The 17848-nt window shown below is 45.1% G+C and overlaps 1 protein-coding gene across 19 annotated transcripts in view; it reads left to right on the top strand.

Annotated features, from left to right (window-relative positions):
* The window catches only part of FAM174B (family with sequence similarity 174 member B), a 107755-nt gene that overhangs the window by 58080 nt on the left and 31827 nt on the right, over window positions 1-17848 (top strand). For 10 of the 19 annotated variants that reach the window (XM_023528966.1, XM_023528971.1, XM_023528963.1 and 7 more), the window contains 2 exons: window positions 9457-9512; window positions 16328-16434. The exons of 2 other annotated variants lie outside the window; for them this stretch is intronic. The gene's annotated coding sequence lies outside the window, so the exon portion shown is untranslated. Of the gene's footprint in view, window positions 1-3681; window positions 4096-7564; window positions 7598-9456; window positions 9513-16327; window positions 16509-17848 lie in introns of those variants that run through there. 7 more of the 19 variants (XM_023528979.1, XM_023528970.1, XM_023528980.1 and 4 more) reach the window with 6 other exon arrangements.

The following is a 17848-nucleotide window of genomic DNA, read 5'->3' as shown; positions in this document are numbered from 1 at the left end:
TTTGAGGACACTTTCTCAGCATCCATCTGCATGCTGATGGGCTCCCCGCAGTGCTCTTGACCCTTTGAGTTTCTGACAGGTCGGCTATGCCTATGCGGGGACTGCCTGCTGCCCTCGCCCCCCTTTCGGCTCACAGCTTGCATTACAGTCATGTATTCTGGTAGGTTCTCTTGCTGCTGGGAGGCTGGGTGCTGGTGGAGGTGGCTCCTAAGTGCGAGGCATTCTCCACAGAGTCCTTTGTGCCTGTTTGAAGTGTCTCCTTGAGAAGACCCAGGCTACCTTGTGTTGGCTCATTGGCGCTTGAGCAGGTGGCTGTAACAGCCAAACTCAAGACAACGGGAGCTCGGCACACTGGTGTCTGTCTGGGCTTGGAGGCCGAAATGAATCTGCTTTCTTTTCAGGAGTCTCTAGGCACATTTGCTTTTCTTCTTGTGCCCTGACCCAGAATAACATCTTTTCACAGTAAAATGAAACTTCTGTATTTGTCCAGCAACCTCTCTCTGCCCCATGTTGCTCAGCCATGTGGAGACAGCAGTAAACAAAATCACCTCTGTGTTTCAAAAACTGAAGGCAGGACAGTGAGTTGGCAGAGGCCTGAAGGAGAGAGAAGAAACCTAACCTCTTCAAAACTTAGGATCTAGTTCCTTATCTGTTGGATCCTGGGGACAGGATGGAGAAAGAGCTGGAATTTCTGAAGGTGGCTGTTTCCCTTTGTTTTGAAGTTCTCATATCCTGAGGGTCATGAAAAAAGAAAAACATTCTAGAGCTTGATTTTTCAAAATAGGAAAAAGCCAAACACACACACACACACACACACACACACACACACACTCACTCACTCACTCACTCACTCACTCACTCACTCACTCTCTCTCCCTCCTCTCAGTCTGCTCTCTCCACACCCCACTTCCTAAAAGCGAAACATGAAGTGAAGGCCACAGAATGGTAGGTCACAGGCTGTATCTGGCTTGCTGATATGTTTTGTTTGGCCCACACAGTATTTTCTTTTTTTAATTTGAGCCAACATTTAAACAATAGGGGATTTCAAATAATAACTCAGAAAATCTGGAGTCCTTGACCACATTTGTAGTTGCAAAACCAAATGGGGCCACAAAGTTGCAAGGTGCTGGCAGCAGCTTATTATCCCATTGCCTGTCATCTTAGCTAGTCTCTGACCCCTGTAGGCATCTGAGTTGTAAATTTATGCCGTCTTTGTTGTAAAAAGGCCTGGCAACCGACTATCATCACAGAGTTTTTCTGGATTACGCATTCTGGAGCAGTGGGTATGATTCTGATGTTCTTAGATCCTTCTCCAGATTTGTCTCCCCCACTCAACTCCTTTGACTGGTACTGTTAACCCTTTTTCTCTGTTCATGTTAAGCTTAGCAGGTAAGCTTCTGTTTGAGTCCGCCAAGACCTTGGCTTGAAGAACTTCTCTGTTTGATTTTAAATTATGAGGCTTTGTAAATTTATGAATATTTTTACTTGAATGCTTTTGAGAAAGAGGGAAAGTATAAGTGTGTAGATTTATTTGTAAACTATGGCATTTTCCCCTCAGTTTGTAATTGAAGTTTTAGATTTGTCCTACAACCTTGAGCCATGTCAGCTTAGTAATTTTTTAAAATTTTATTTTAAAATTGTAGTTGACATACAATATTCTCTTAATTTTGGGTGTACAACATACTGATAGACATTTATATACCTTACAAAGTGATCGTCACTATAGCAGTTTTTTTAAGGAACTTGTCTATTCCATCTATGTTGTATTTTTTGACATCAAGTTGCACATAAAGTTTCTTTTACCATCTGCAGGATCTATAAGTTACGTCCTCTCTCGTTTCTGATGCTGGAATTCGTGTCTCCTTTTTTCAGGTTAACTTAGTGGTTCTTGCAGCTATTTGGCCGTATCCCTGCATCCACACGGACTGCCTGTGCCACCTTAGATTCCGTCAGTTCCCTCCTTTTTTCTTAAGGCACTAACCATCTTCTGGACCATGTCACAGACATTACTGGGGCCAGTCACCTGCCCTGAAAATGCTGTGTCCTCCCCCTGCTGTGCAGCCCTGCCAGCCAGCCGTATGCCTGGAGTTTCTGGTTCTCCTTGCCATTTCTAGACTTGAATAAACAGGCACCGCTGTAGTTATGGGACTTGGCATCTGCGAGATCAGGGGAAGTTCATCCTGTGGGGCGAACATTACTAAGGGGAAACAGGAGCAGCAGTGAGCTGACCAGGGCGGAGACGAGGGTGAGGTGAGTGAGGCGTTGGAGGCCCACAGTAAGAAGGCACCCACTCAGGTTGCACCTGTATCCAGGTGCTTCACTTACCTCATCCTTTTCTCTGCCCTGGAATTGGTAAATAAAGCCCCTGCCTTTCCTTCTCCCACGGACTGCTCTCCAAGGGCCGGTTTATTCTTGCAGCCCACGCGAGTCTGCATGTGTGGAGCTCACCCGCCTGCCTGGTGACCTGCTGCGTCTCTTTGTGGCTTGTTGTAAAGCAGAGGCAATACTGTATTGCTTTCCCTCCTTCCTCCACTCCTTCCCCTTTTTCCTCACTTTCCCTTAAAGTTCAGTGATGGTATCCCCTAAAGAAAATAGAAACACCTTAATTTCTGCCTTAGGCTCTGTTCTTCAGAGGATCTAGGCTAAGGTGGTTTGAAAGTCTAAAGCAGAACACTAGATGAACTTGAATTTAAATTTTTACCTTTTAATGAGATGTAGTAATAGAAAAAATTCATTCCTATTTTTTTGAGAAAAAAGTAGAGGCCATTAATTAGATGTTCACAGGCAGAATTTGCGGTTTTCTTGGATCCATATGCCTTTTGGAAAAAATTGAGTGACCGTTTAAGAATCAGGCAATTTCATCTAGAAATCCAGATTTTTGACTTCCTTTGGAACACTGGAAGGTCTGGCAGTAGAGGCCAGCAGTGGCTTAGAGTTGGACATTGGCTGCCCCCTTCAGATGGGGTGGGTGTGCACAGGGCCGCGGACGCCGTCCCAGCTCTCCGCAGGCACAGGGCGTTCCTTTCCCCTCATTCGTGGGGTTTGCCTGGCTCCTTGGAGGCGTTTCAGTTTGAAATCTCCAGAGTAAAGGCATAGGAATTGCTTCTCAGACGGCGCATGTCAACGGTGGCTAATGGCTTATAGATTGTTGAATCATCTGGCCCAGTTAGAAGTGTTCTTTGATGGCAGGAGTCAGATCAAACAATATGGAAAACATGCCAAGAACCCTCCTGTGTATTCAGGGCAGACTATCCCTAACAAAATGACAGCTTAGCATCATTTTGCGAGGAAGCTTGGCAACAAAGCCTCTGAGAGTTAGAATATGTATACACACCCACGCTATATACTAACATATATAAAACATCATATACTGCATGTTATATAGTGTATACTACTGTATCATATGTTACATGTACAGTATATTACATATAGGATTATGTATGTGTTTGCATATAAACAGACACGTATATATTACATATATAGTATTGTATGAATTCTGTGATGCCTCTTGGAATGTAAGACACTGAGTCACTGGCTCTTGGCTGCTGGCCCTGGGTATAAAGCAGTAGCCAATAAAGTGATACATGACTTCAGGATGTGCTGCATCCCCCCTGCCAGTCTTCCACATTTACTTCCTCGTCTTGGTTTCAGTTGCTACATCCTGGCTATTTTCCACAAGCAACTGAGCTGATTTGTAGTGAAACAGCATGTGGAAACTAGCAGGTGATTCTGCCACTTCTTTCTTCTCAATGACCGACAGCCCCCCTCCTTACAGTTGAATGGTGCTTTAATATTTTCAAAGTGCTCTCACATCTTTTATCTCATCAGATCCCTCTGCTAGACCTGTGAGTAGGAGAGAGCAGGCAGCACCTCGACTTAAGGTGGAAAGTGGGTCACAGTGAGGCTAAGCGATTTGTCTTGCTGGTCAGCAGGGCGTTTGAAGAGCAAGGACTCGGCCCCAGGTTTCCCTTGTTTTCCCACTAGACTGCAAACCTGGGACATTATCGAGCTTACTTCTTCGTGAAGCCAGGACTGATGGAAGCAGCATTTTTACAAACTATGGGATGCAGCCCGGCAGTGAAATCAATTTAATGGGTATGGCACAATCAGTGTTTACAAGTGAAATAGAATAGAATAGCTAAAATTGAAGCATGTGGCATAAAAAGGTAAACACTGTTTGATAAGACTTTAGATGTGAGTTGGCGGCTGCTGTGGTTTTCCAGGCCCAAGCTGTTGCTTGGCGGGGAACAGAGTCACGTCCCTTTAGATGTGGATTCTGGATGCAGTAAAGGCTCATCAGTACTTCTGCCTGAGTCTCGGGGAGCTTGGGTATCAGTGACAGAGTTCTGGGACATGCTGCTCTTGTACACTTGATAATCTGGGGCAGGAGTGCTCCTCACAGGTGATAGGACCTCCAGTGTGCCTACCTGCAGTATTGGACTAACAACAATAACAACCACCACCCCCCTCCAAAAACAAAACCCAGAAATACTGCATGTTCCTGTTTAGAAAGGCTAGAGCCAAAAAGGTCATAAGCTGCTAGCAGCCAGCACATGCTAACATGATTTTAAAGAAGGAGTAACATTTGAATGCTTCGAGCATTTGACGAGTGAATGCATGGACCACGGGGCAGACGGGTGGAAGAGTCTGTGCTGGGTAGGAGCTGGGGCAAGAAGAGAGCAGAAGCAGATGACAGTTCAAGGAGGAGGACAGGGTCAGCCCTGAGAGGGCTGTCTCATGACCAGGGCAGCTGTGGAGGGGTAGAGGAGTGTGGGACAGGTCAGGACACAGCAACCTTGAGGTGGGGGGAGGGAGCCGAGGAGCATTTCTCAAACGATTGACCAGCGAGCTTACAGGCGGTTTGCATTGAATAGCCTTTCAAATGGTTACAAATATGGATGATTAAGTTGTCAGTTTACATTGGGGCATTGAGAAAACCCAATAAAACAAAAGCCGATCAATCAAAGAAGGTAGTTAATAAAACATAAATACACTTTTAACATGGAGCGCTCTTTCTAATTGATTGCCTATTTGACTTTTCTTGCAGATGTGCAGTGGGAGAATCCCATACTTATAAATCATAGTCGAAGGAGGAGTATTGTTTTAAGGATATAGTAGGCTCCATCTGTGTTTTTTACTGCATATGTCACAGTTTTCTCCTCGTTGGACCATACCTCTGAGATGGCAATGGAAGTCAGTGGGAAAATGTGAGGATTTACAAACATTTGTTTTACATAAAAGTTTTCAGCCAGCAACCTAAAGAAACAGTGACATTGAAATTGATAACAGTGGTGAAATTATGATAGCTTGCTTGTGTAATAAAGGCAAGGTAACATGGAGGAAGAGACGTAAAATGACTTGGGGGGCCTATAAAGAAATAGTGGTAGAGGCTGGGGAGACAGGAGTAGGCAAGTGAGATTGAAAGACATAGAGATAGACTCACTCACACTCTCTCTCTCTCTCTGTCTCTCTCTCTCTCTCTCTCTCTGTCTCTCTCTCTCTCTCTCTCACACACACACACACACACACACACACACACACACCCAGAGAGAAAGCATGGTTTCCTAGCAACCTCAACCTTCTTCTTCAGTCCTCTTAGTGACTTTTCTCCCCCTGGCATTGAACTCCGCTAGTCAAAACCCCATGGCTCTGAGGAAACTTGGTTCCAATTTACCCAATCTGACTTATGAAACAGACTCATAAGTAGCACTAAATATTTCTACATACATAAAATATATTAAAATACATAAATGTGTAAATATAATGTATAAAACATGCATATGTGTATGAATGTGTAAGTATATACTCTACAGACCGCTAATCAGCCCAGGACTCTTACGGAAAGGACATAAATGGTTTTGCTGGTCACATATGCACACGTGGTCCGTGACACCAACCTTGTCTGTGCTCACTGTATTTTCTTCCTCCTGCCGACATTCTGGCTGGCTTCCTTTCCTATGGCTTCACTGAGGCCTCAAGAAGGTGACGGAGGAGCTGACCAGGAGAGGGCCATGGTCACGGCTGGCCTGAGGACAGGATTGGGGGATGGTGGGGATGGGAGTGTTGAGTCAAAAGCAGCAGCAGACTAAAACTTTGCGGTGCTGCTCTGTGATGGGACGCTCCGGAGAGGAGCGGGAGCACCGGCCCCCGTGCCGCACCGGTTGAAAAGTGCATCAGGCACTCGCAGCCACGCCCTCTCACTCCTCCTGAGATCTCAGTGGTGCCACAGTGGGCACTGGGAAGCGGGAGCCTCTGGAAGGGCCTCTAATCAACGGCTGGTGGTTGCCTCTCAGGGGATGTGCCAAGGAGAGGAACATTTTCATGGGGAGTTTCTTGCCTTTGCTGCTATGTGGCCCCAGTGTTCACAAAGCTGAAATGGGATTCTATTGATAAACTACAGGAAAGGGAAAGAAAAGGGAACTATCGTTACACCTGGTGGGTCAAACCCACCTCCAGCCTCTGTCTGGTCCCTGATAAAGAGGAGGGAACATGCCTAACATGCCTGTGAGACAAAGCAGCATGTGAGACTGTCCCGCCAATGCCAGAAAAACAGAGGTCCTGAGGAGCCAGTCCTTGCTGGTCTTGGCTACTGCCCTGGGGTACATTGGGGCTGGCGGCCACTGAGACTTATAATAATTGAATTGAGCATCTGGTTAACTAAACTCTGCAATAACCGCTGGACATGTTTCAATGGTGTGTTTCTGGGTTTTACTAGCATTGGCTTCTGGGGTGTAAATTGCGTAGTAGTGTGGGCCAAAATGTCCAAGTTTGTCAGAACTTCCTAGAGGGAAATGAAATGGTGACTTCAAAATTTCAGTCCAGGGTGGTGGCTTTGGAGCAGCAATCTGGTTGGACAGGTTTGGCTTTGAAGCTCTGTGCATATAGGTCTTGCTAAGGCCAACAACCTCACACACACACAGTTGCCCGTATCAAAGAAAAATGGTGGTGGTAGTGAGTTGATGGAGACTTGGGGTGTATGCCTGAGGCATCTCATTCCCCAGCCACTCCTTATTCCCAGTAGAGTCAGCTGACCTTCAATTTGAGGAGATTCCTAATATCCAGATTTGTGGGACAGATCTCATGGTTGGTTTAAGGAGAGGATTCTGGCCACGGCACAGCTTCATTTTTAAATCGTTCTGCCTCAAAAGTTGGCTTTCTCTTTTCTCGTCCTTCCTACTACATTCTTTGGGACATGGACCTTCATAATGCCAGTATTGTCCACTCTCCTGAATTTTCACCATAATCTGGCCAGTGGCATGTTTTTCTGGTTTATTTCCTTCACACAGGACCAGTATTGATGGACAGACTGTGGTCTTCATCCAGCTTTTGTCACCATCCTCCTGTCCTTACCCACCACAGACAGTAGTCCTCAGAATCCTTTGTAATTAATCGATAGTTTATTTCTTGCCTGAGATACTTCTAATTTGAAAATCCTTATCAGGCTCAACGTTCTCATTTCCAGTTGAGGAAGCTGCTTCTGAGGGAGGTTAAGTAACTTTCAGAAACAGCCATTTCGGGAGGACAGTCTTTTTTGTTAATGCAAGAAATCGTATGGAAGCACAGTGCGACCTCGTTATTCTCTGTTGCATGGAATTTGGTAAGAGGTGGTAAAGTGGGCATGTGTTCGCCTGCCCAACTTACTGTCCCTTTCTTGTGGTAGAGATGGCCGGATTTCCTGGGTGGGGGGGGCTCCCCTTTTCCCTAGTGTATACTGATTTCTTGGGGGGGGCTGTCATTCAAAATGCCCTATCCAGTCCTGGACAATGGGCAGTTACGTGCTCCAGGCCGGGCTGTCAGATACTCTTCCGGAATCTTAATCCTGAGTAGGGTTGACACACAAAAGAAAAGTGTTTGGGTTTCGTGTTTGCTTAGCAGTGGGGCCCTGCTGAGCTGATAATCATCCCCAGTCCCCCAGACTAGTAGAGGGTCTGATTTTGACCTTTCAGGGACTGATGATTCAGCTCCGTGTGCCATCCTGCAAGCCATCCTGTATCTCTCCAACAGATTCCCGTTTTGCTTAAGAGAGGAAGTTTTGGTTGCTTGCATAAGTACCCTAATTCATACTAGTGGTTACCTAGTAATGGACTTTTTAAATGAAATCATTGTCCTTGGGTTGTGTTTCATGATGGCGTTGAAAGACAGGATGGCTGAACACAACCAGCATGGTCTGTGTTGTGCATCCATGCTGGGTTGTCTCGACTCCTTTCAGTATTTACTGTCTGTAAAGACAGTGCCCCTCCTAAGATTCTAAGCTGCTTTCAGCCAACACAGAACCTGTGAGGCATGAAAAATGCCTAAGTTAATTTTCTTAACATTTACCTTTGGCTTGCTCAGATGGAAAAGTCATTCCCAGCTTTACAATTCCTTTAGCTAAATTCAAATTTTTGCTTTGATTTTGTTTGCTTTCACCCTTTTCTGGTCAGTTTGGTTAGATAACTCAATCACTTACGGCTGAAAGCCCTCATTTGCTTGTTCAGGAGGCTTGGAATGAAGGGGGAAAAAAATGAGTCCAGGAACAGTTTGTGACAGATATTAAGCCTCTGAGCTGTGGGATTTCAACATTGTTCCCAGTAATACAAACGTAGCTGAGTGGTCCAGACGCAGCAGTCTAATCCTAACTTTCTGGGGCAGGGATTAATGACTCGGGATGTAGGCTGGGTCTGGTGGCGTAAGGCAGAGCTTCTTGCCTGTGATCCTGGATGATTTTGTCAGTTACTTGCTCCTGGTCGTCCACACGGGCATCTGCTTAAAATAATTCAAGAAGCAAGGCACTGAAGGGAGAACTTCACCCAGCTCCCACCCTCAGAAGCTGCTTGGACTCCTCAGTCATCTTTGTCTCGAACCCATGAGGAATGGGCTGAGGGTAGGGCTCGTCTTGTCCCTGAGCTCCATAGGGCAGGACTCCTCTGTGAGTCCTGGGGGTCCGAGGCTGCTGCCTTGGAGGGATCAGATGGAAAAGTGAGTGCCAAGATAAGTCTACAGAGAAAGATTCTATGTGGGTAATGGCCTTGGAGCCATTAGAATTAGAATTCAGGCCTACCAAAACAGGTGAGGAAAGTTATTCCAGACAGCAATGGTTGCCAGCTGGTCATATGGTTACTTAGTTGTACAGTCTCACATTGTTCTTTATAATTTTCTATGTTCCTCACAATATTATTTAAATTTTGAAGGCAAGAGTCTTAGAGTGACTTCCTCGGTACCTGCCATCATGGCGATGGACATATATAATATGCTAGGTAACGATATGCACCTGATTGGCTTGGCTTTTCTGTGTTCAAATGGTGAAATGTCCTTCCCTCCGCTTACAGTTGACCTTAACCTTGACCTGTTGGGAACAAGTTATAGCCAGAAACATCACTAATTGATTGCTTTTCACTCCAACAGCTCCTATGAGGTAGACCAGGAACATTTAACTATTATAAACTGATGTAGAATTCTGTTTCTTTTCACCTTCAGCCACTGAGCAGCTGTCAGGCAACTTCAAGTCAACTCCTGGGCCTCAAATTTATTGGGTGAGTCATTGGCAACTTCTGAATGATTCCCAGTGAGCCAGTCACCTGGAACATGATTTTGAATTAAAAGCTCATGTATTTCTTGGAAGGAACATGGCATCTGTAGCCACAGAGGCAGAGAGGGGGCACTGATGGAGGCTGGCTTCTGGCAGTGGTTAGGCTGGAGCATGAAATGGAAGTATTTCCAGCTAGATGGGAGAGCAAAGCTCAGAACATAAATATTTCACTTTGATGCTCATCTAAGATCAAGCTGCAACCCAGAGCTCTCTAATTCTGAGGACAAGCTAGCAGGTGGTATGCTTTCTAGTGCCGATATGTTTGATTTAGGAGAAAGTAGATGGAAACAAACCCAGAATGCCACCCCGAAGAGCTGTGGGCTGGCGGGGGCAGATCTGAGCGCTCCCGAAATCACCCTTGCAGTGCCCACTGTTAGCCTCTTGCTTTGGGGCTCGGCACTAAGGAAATGAAAGTTTCTCTTAGGATGCAGAAATTTCCCTCACTATGGATTCCTTCCTTAGGAGTTGCTCTGTCTGGAAAGCCTCTGCTGAGGAGACAGGAGGATGACGCTGTCACCAGCGCTCCGTATCTTAAAGTGAACTGACTTGGTCAGTTGTATGCCACCGCAGGGCAGGCAGATCGTGGGGAGTACATGGGATGTAGGAAAACGAACATTTATAAAGACCCTATGATGAGCCAGGCACTGTGCCAGGAATAGTACCCGCATGTCTCATTTAATCCTCACAGCTGTGTCAAAGAACTTTTTTTGAACTCAGAGGCAGAGGATTGAGTTAACGATACCTCACTGTTGGTCAGTGCAATGTCCCTCTCTTTTTCACTTATTTTTATGTATTTTTTTCTTATTCTCTGTGTACCCAGCCTTCCTAATGGCAACCATTCTAATGTTTGCTGTTCTTATTATTTTATTGGTATTTTTGTGTGTTTATATATTTTAAATTTACATAAATGGCATGATAGATAACCTGTTTTATTATTCTGCCCCCCCCCACTACTCACCACTGTTTTTGAAACTTTATTATGCAAAAATTTCAAACATTTCAAAAGTGGGATAGTATCATGGGCTCCAAGGTACCTATCACTCAAAGTTAAATGTAAACTGAAGGCCACTTTTATTTCATCTGTACCCCACCCATTCCCCTTCTTCACAGATTAGTTTATCAATAAACATTTTACTGTGTACCTCTAAAATCTAAATACTCTGAATTTAAAATACATGATTATATCATAGTATCATACCTAAAAATTATAAATAGTTGCTTAATATCATCAGCTACTCAGTCTGTTCAAATTTTCCAAATTGTCTCATACTTTTTTTGAGTTGTTTGAATCAAGATTTAAATAAAATTTAACACTAGAATTGGCTGATATGTCTTCTAGGTCTCTTTTAACCTATGGGTTGGTCCTCCATTCCTAAAGATGTATTTATCGAAGGTCAGGTCATTATCTTCATGGAGTTTTCCAGTTGGATTTTGCTGACTGGCTTCCTGTGGTTTATCACGTTCCTTTGCCTTCTATATTTCCTGTAAATGGAGAGCACGGGAAGAATGTATTTCAAAAAGGGACTCTTGCTCTGCTAAGAGAGAAGGAGAGGTCGCGAAAGATGAGGAATGACAAATGCCTGTTAAATTTAGCAATGTGGAATCGTGACTAAGCTAGAAAGCGCTGTTTCGGCTGTGATGGGCCAGAAGGAGGTCGAGGAGGGGGAGGTGAGGTGGTGAAGACGTGGGAAGGTGCTTTAAGGGGACGGGTGACTCGACGTGAGGCATGTCCTTTCGCCCCATCCTCCTACTTCTAGCCAGGAATGTGAATGTGCTGGCTAGACAACAGCAGCGACCATCTTGGGACCACGAGGAGGACCTCCACCTAGGGACCTCAGTCCCAATACCCTTGAGCTGCTGAACCAGGGCCAGCTGTCACCCACCTCTGGATACTTAGTTACATGAGAAAATGAAACTATGTATTATTTGCAGTTGAAGATAGTTTGTATCTTCAAGTATATTTTACAACTTACTGCTAACGAACTGTTGCAAACTATTATAAGACAGTTATAAGGACACAGCAACTGCATGTTTCTGTAGCTTATTTGACACGAATGGCTACTTGCTGGTCACTTCGAGTCTGGTTTGCTTCTACTGCCTTGTGCCATGGGAGATCTCGGTTTCCTACCTTGGTCCCTCTTGGGCTACTTCAGAAATCTCTCTGTTTATATATGCACTGCTTTTATGTCACAAAACACAAACCTGGACACTCAAATCTTTCAGTAGGTCTCTTATAAAGCGGCAACCAGATAATGTATAATAATGTACAATAGTCCTATTTCATACAATCAGCAAATTGAAAATGTAAACAAAAAATTCTCATGCAGAGGTCCCCGAGAAGATGTCTGTGGAAACATTGGCTGGGTAAAGAAACCATCTGTCCCTTCAGGGAAGACACAGATGAAGTGACCTCTTTTTCATTTCTCTGTACCAGGCTATGAAGATTCTGAAGGGAAGGGAACAGCCAGGGGTTGTGTAAGGGCTTTGGGAACTAGGGTGCCGGCCTGGACTGGTTAAGAGGAGACGTGAATACTTGCTCCCTTCAGCTCAGCCGAGAATTCTCTAATCGTTGCCCTGAAGGCAGAGAGAAGGAGACAAGGGAATTAAACACTTGCCGTTGACAGTAGGTAGATTAGGATGACTGTTTGGAAAGACCCAGTGCAGCAATTAAGAGTTGAAGAGCAACTAACCCAGTGCCCTAAAGCAGAGGTTCTCAGCCTCCGTGCCTATTAGAATCTCCCCAGGAGTCCTTTAAAGGAGCCACTGCAGGGATGCCTCTGGAGGTTTGAATTAATTGGTCAGGGGTTGAGCATCCACCTTTGTAAAAGTTCCCTGGGGATTCTAATGTGTAGCCACTGTGGCCGACCACTGTTTTAAGGGAAGCTTTTTCTATGGTATAATTACATTTAAGGCCACCTGTATTAATTTACTCAGTGTGAGGAAGAACCAATCTTTCCTGAATGCACTGCGCCATCTCTTTAATAATAAGTCGTTTTAAGAGCTAACATTTATTGAACGCTTTTTATGTGCCAGTTGTTACGTCGACCACTTCACATTCTTTTAATCTTTACAACATCTCTGAAGTGGATATTATCATCTGCATTGTACAAATGAGGAAACAGAGGCTCAGTGAGACCAAGAAATTTGCCTTAAATCGTTTTAGGACAAATACATGTATAAGTGGAAGTAATAACTTGCTCAAGGTCATGTAAGAAAGGAGACAGGATTCGAACCATGGCCTTTAGCTCTAATGCTGCCCCTGTTAATTGCTATTTCAATGAACACATTCAGCAAATATTTATTGGAGATGAACCATATATGTGCCTGACACTACATTAGATGTTGGGAATGAGAATTTGAGCAAGGCAAAAATTCTGCTTTCTAATCTAAATAGAAAGAGAGCTAATTTCAAAACAGTGTGACCAGTACCATCAGGGTGACCAGATGCCCTTGTTTGCCAGGATGCTCTGGTTTTCGTACTAAAAGTCCCACGTTCTGGGCAACTCTTCAGTCCTGGATGAACTGGGACCGTTGGGCACCCTAGCTGTTACACGTGAGCTGGGATAATTTTGCCTAGGATGGTGGGGGGAGGGGAGGGAGGTTGTGGAGAAGAGATTAGGAAAATCTTCATGAAAGAACTGCCTTATTTATAGAACAGTTAGAAATTTTTTAGGTGAAAAATGGAGGGGAGCGGGGTTGGGAAGCTGGGACCACACTATGGAATTTGGACCCTAGACGCAGAGTTTACCTTAAAGGTTTTCTGTGAGGGAGTGTTAGGCTTAGTCAGCATTTGGGAAGACCACTGGCTAGGATAGCAGGGTCGGGGTTCACCTGAGGTGATGGCGGTCTGGAGTCTTAAGAGAACAGTTGGGAGGATGTTATAACACGAATTCGAGACCTGAGGATAGCTAGAGATACTGGGGCCAGGAGGAAGATGCACAAAGTTGAGGGGATTTTTTTTTAAGTGATGAGAGACCAGAATGCGAAGTATGTGGCAGAGGATTGCAGGTGCAGGAACAAGAAGAGTCGACTCATGTCACAGTCCTTAGAGGAGGTGGAGGAGACAGGTCCGGAGTAAATCCGCAGGGGTGGTCTTGGACGGGAGGCTCATCCCTGCGCCCAGAGGTGAGCAGGGAAACAGGTAGGCCAAGGAGGTGGAGGGGGCCGGAGCGGGGCTGGGAGGCAGCCTCAGTGGGGCATGGGTTTGGGATTCACACTGGAGGAATGAGAGAAGGGGCCACCTGGACCCATCTGAAAACTTAGCATTCCTATGTCCTTGTTCTTCAAAAAGCTCTGCTTGGGATTCACACATAAATTCTCGCAAATGTGGAAACCGAACTCGGGCCTTCTCTGGGAGGCGAGTGACACCAATTGTGGGAATCACAGTGGGACAGGCATGGAGGGGATGGCTGTGGACATGGGGGGGTGACTCTGCTTGGAACTGCAAACCCCGAAACACACAGAGACAACAGTTGGTGTGTTTTTATCAGGCAGGCTTCATGATTGGTATTTATTTTACAAACAGCCACCCAAAGAGTGAACTGCCCTGCTCCTCACCCTTAGCCTTTCTGGAGAAAAGAATCTGTAGTCTGTTTAGTTCTGCCCAGCTGGTCGTTGCCTCTTAAAACCTTCATTCTGAGAAGAAAGTGAATGAATGTGACTTTGATGTATATGAGACCTCCTGCAAAGGGAGCTGGACAGAGGGTCCACCCTTAGCTCATAGGTTGGGCCCTCTTCACGAGATGCACTCGAAGACTTTCTGTCCTATTCAGAGCCCATAAACCGTTTCTCTGTGGGTGGCACTGTTTGCTGCAGCGCGATTGGCTGGGAGGGCTCTGTCAGCCAATATTATGTCATCCCTGGTTGTTGGCGGGCTCTCCTGGGGGACACTCGAGACACTTTGATAGAAACATTTCTCTTTGGCAACAGCCTGCCATTTCCATGGCTGGACAATACTAAGCAGATGTGAAGTAGGCCAGCAGAGCAGAGGCTTGCCCTGGGGACAGAAGGCCCATCACACACGTGCAACCCTGGGCCAGCCAGGAATCTCATGAGCTCTCTTTTTCCTAGTCTTTGAACTAGAACCGCAATCTGAGCCTGACCTTCTTGCGTTGTGAGGATGAGTGTTAAGCAACTTGGAAAATTTTTGAGTCTTTTGGTGAATAACTGTCGAGTCCTTTGGAAGACATATTTCAGAGACAGATGAAATAATAAAGCAGAACTTAAATGTAGCGATGTTATTTTTGCAAGTCGAATAAACAGTTGTTTGCCATTCTTAGAGATCTGCTCGTTTAAATAAATAGTTCTTTCATTTGATGTTGGCAGAAAATTTTTAACCTAATTTTTTGAACAGGTAATAAACTCACACGATTCAATATTTTAAATGTATGAAAGGGTATAGTCATCATTCCTGCCCCTGTCCCAGCCATCCAGAGTCCCTCCCCATAGGTAGGGTGACCAAAGGGTCCTGGTTTTCCTAGGACTTTCTCATTTAGCACCAAAAGTCCTGTGTCCCGGGAAAAACCTCAGTCTCTAGCAGACTGGTCCGTCCCCGTGTCATATGCAAACAACGACCAACGTTAGGAGTTTATTGTGCATCTGTTTGGAGATGATTTGACAAGAGCAATCATAGTATTTTAAAAATCACAGGTGGTGAAATAAAGATCTTGTAAAAAGCTAGTGCATGATATTGGGGTGTAGGGAGCCCATACTAACACAGAGGCCCAAATCTCATTGTCTAACAATTGTTTTTTAGCCTTTTCGCTATGGAATCGCTATCCTTCTGTAAAAGAGATCTCACTGTCAGGCCTGGGGAAGAGTCACATAAACATTGATAGTCTGCTGCCTGATTTCCCACAGCCATGGTTGACCAGACTCCATTATCCTTTTGTTTATAATTTATTTTCGTAGAGTTAAAAAAAGCGTTTGTGTACTGGGGGCTCGAATTCCGTAAATATGCTTATTTGTCAAGTTGTCTTTTAGAGTTCCCCATGCGAATGTAACTGATTTGGGAAAGCCCAGTTTCAGAGAAAGCATAACACTGCCCTTTATCAAGTGTGAGAAAGACATTGGAAGGCTTATATCAGGCTAAAAATAGACCTAGAACTCCGTGTATTTTAGCTCTGGGACTTTCACAAACTGCCTGGCAAACCGGCACATCATTATTTTATGGATCAGGCACCAGTGTTCCTTTTAAATGTTCTAGCTTCAAGCTATTTTACTTTCATGCAAAAAAAGATGAATTATTTATAAAAATGGGCATGAATATCATATGATAATACCCTCATTTCTGGCGGGGACTAAAATGAGCTGCAGCTGCTGCTCCGTCAGCTCCGCAGGACAGCTGAGCAGGAGCAAGTAGAGGATGGCGCTTCACCCTTCCGAGGTGCTGATGCCGAGATGCGCAAGATGTTCTGGGAGGATGCTCAAGTCTCCCCTCTCTGGTTCATGCTCTCTCTTATCCTCCTCCTCTCCCCTCTTCCTTCCTTCCTTCCTTCCTTCCTTCCTTCCTTCCTTCCTTCCTTCCTTCCTTCCTTCCTTCCTTCCTTCTTCCTCCTCCTCTTCCTCCTCCTCCCCTCCTTCCTTCCTTCTCCCTCCCTCAGTCTCACTCTCTCTAGCAAACTTCAGCAAGCAAAGTAGGAGTTTCTAAACTCAATTGTGGGTTGGTTTTATGGAATATTTGCGTACAAGTCATCTGACCTCTCTGAGCCTTGGTTTCTTCATCTGTTACAGGAGGTGATAATTGTGTTTTTCCCCTAGGCCTGTGTGGAGGATTAAATGAGATCTGTATATAAAGTACCTGACACTGCGTGAACACTCAATAAACACTAGCTGTTAGGAAAGCCGGTCTCCTGGGAAACACATGGGTGAGGTGTGCATGTGGGCTGCGGAGGGAGGGACGAGAGCCAGAGGCCACGTTACCTGAGCACAGAGAGGTCGGGTAAGGTGACCCGCTTTTCCTGATTTGTCTCAGGCTAGCCTAGTTTTCTGATGGAAAGTCCTGCCTCCTGGGAACCCTCTCAGACTCAAGCACGCTGGGGGGCTGGTTGCTCGCCTGAGTAGGTCAAGTTGAATTTGCTCTCTTTCCTTCTTCCTCTTGTCTCAGCCAGAGATTGAATTTTAAACACGTGATGCAATTCGAGGGCAATTTAGAAGTTTACTCTTCCCATAGAAGTGATGGCAGTGGCATCTCTAGTGCAGTGATGGAGGAGGCAGTGGTGATGGCAGGGTCTATAGAACATCTGCTGGACAGTGCCACTGCTCAGTAGCTTCCCAGTGGAACCCTCGCTAGGCCTCACTTCGGCTTTGGTTCTGGACATCCAGCCAGACTCAGCCCCCCTTTTCCTGCCTGTTGGAATGGGAGTTACAGCCTGTGCGACACCTATTTCTTCCTTTCCTCCTCTCACACAGAATCTGCCCTCTCCTTTATTTTTCCTCAGAGGGCTGCCCACACCCTGGTCCCACAGTAGGTCCAGTCCAGTCAGTGCACAGCATTCCCCTTGTGGGCTACCACTCGAGGTGGACCTGTCACGCACAGAGATGGGCATCTTCCAGGGCTACCACTCGAGGTGGACTTGTCACGCACAGAGATGGGCATCTTCCTCTCACCTGCTGTATGTGAACAGGAATGCATGCCAGCCTGATGTCACTGCAGCGATCTTGTGACCAGGAGGCCACCCTCCTAAGTAAGGTTGAAGCCACTGCTGCGGGAAGCAAAGATCCAAGGTCTCTGACATCATGAAGCTGCTGGATCACCCGCCTACCTGGGACTTCCTTTATGTGAAACAAGAGACTTCCTTTCTATTTGAGTCAGTTCAAGTTGCATTTTCTGCTTCCCATAGCAGAAAGTATCCTAGTTGAGTTGCTTCTTTTTTACCCCCAAGCCTGATTCTCTAAGCTCAGCATTTTTCAAACTACATTTTAGTCTCAGGAACTTTTTGGTCTCTTTTTGATTTCTAGTCTTAAGAAAGATGAAGACCTCAAAGAGCTTTTGTTTCTGTGTGTGATACCTAATTGATATTTACTGCATAAGAAATTTAAAATGGAGACACGTTTAAAATATTTATTAATTTATTTAAAAACAAAATAGTATAAATACATTAACATGTTATATGAATAACATTGTTATGAAAAATAACTATAGTTTCCCAAAAAATTAGAAGAGTGGCATTAACTTTTTTTTTCAAAACTATTTAATGTCTCACTTAATGAAAGATAGCTGGATTTTCATATCTGTTTTTGCATTCAACCCATTATGAGTTGTTTTAGTTGAAGTATATG

This window comes from Pteropus vampyrus, unplaced genomic scaffold (genome assembly GCF_000151845.1).
Source record: "Pteropus vampyrus isolate Shadow unplaced genomic scaffold, Pvam_2.0 Scaffold34, whole genome shotgun sequence".
Taxonomy (NCBI): domain Eukaryota; kingdom Metazoa; phylum Chordata; class Mammalia; order Chiroptera; family Pteropodidae; genus Pteropus; species Pteropus vampyrus.
The sequence above is the reverse complement of the archived record's forward strand: the minus strand, read 5'-3'. Positions and strand labels throughout refer to the sequence as shown.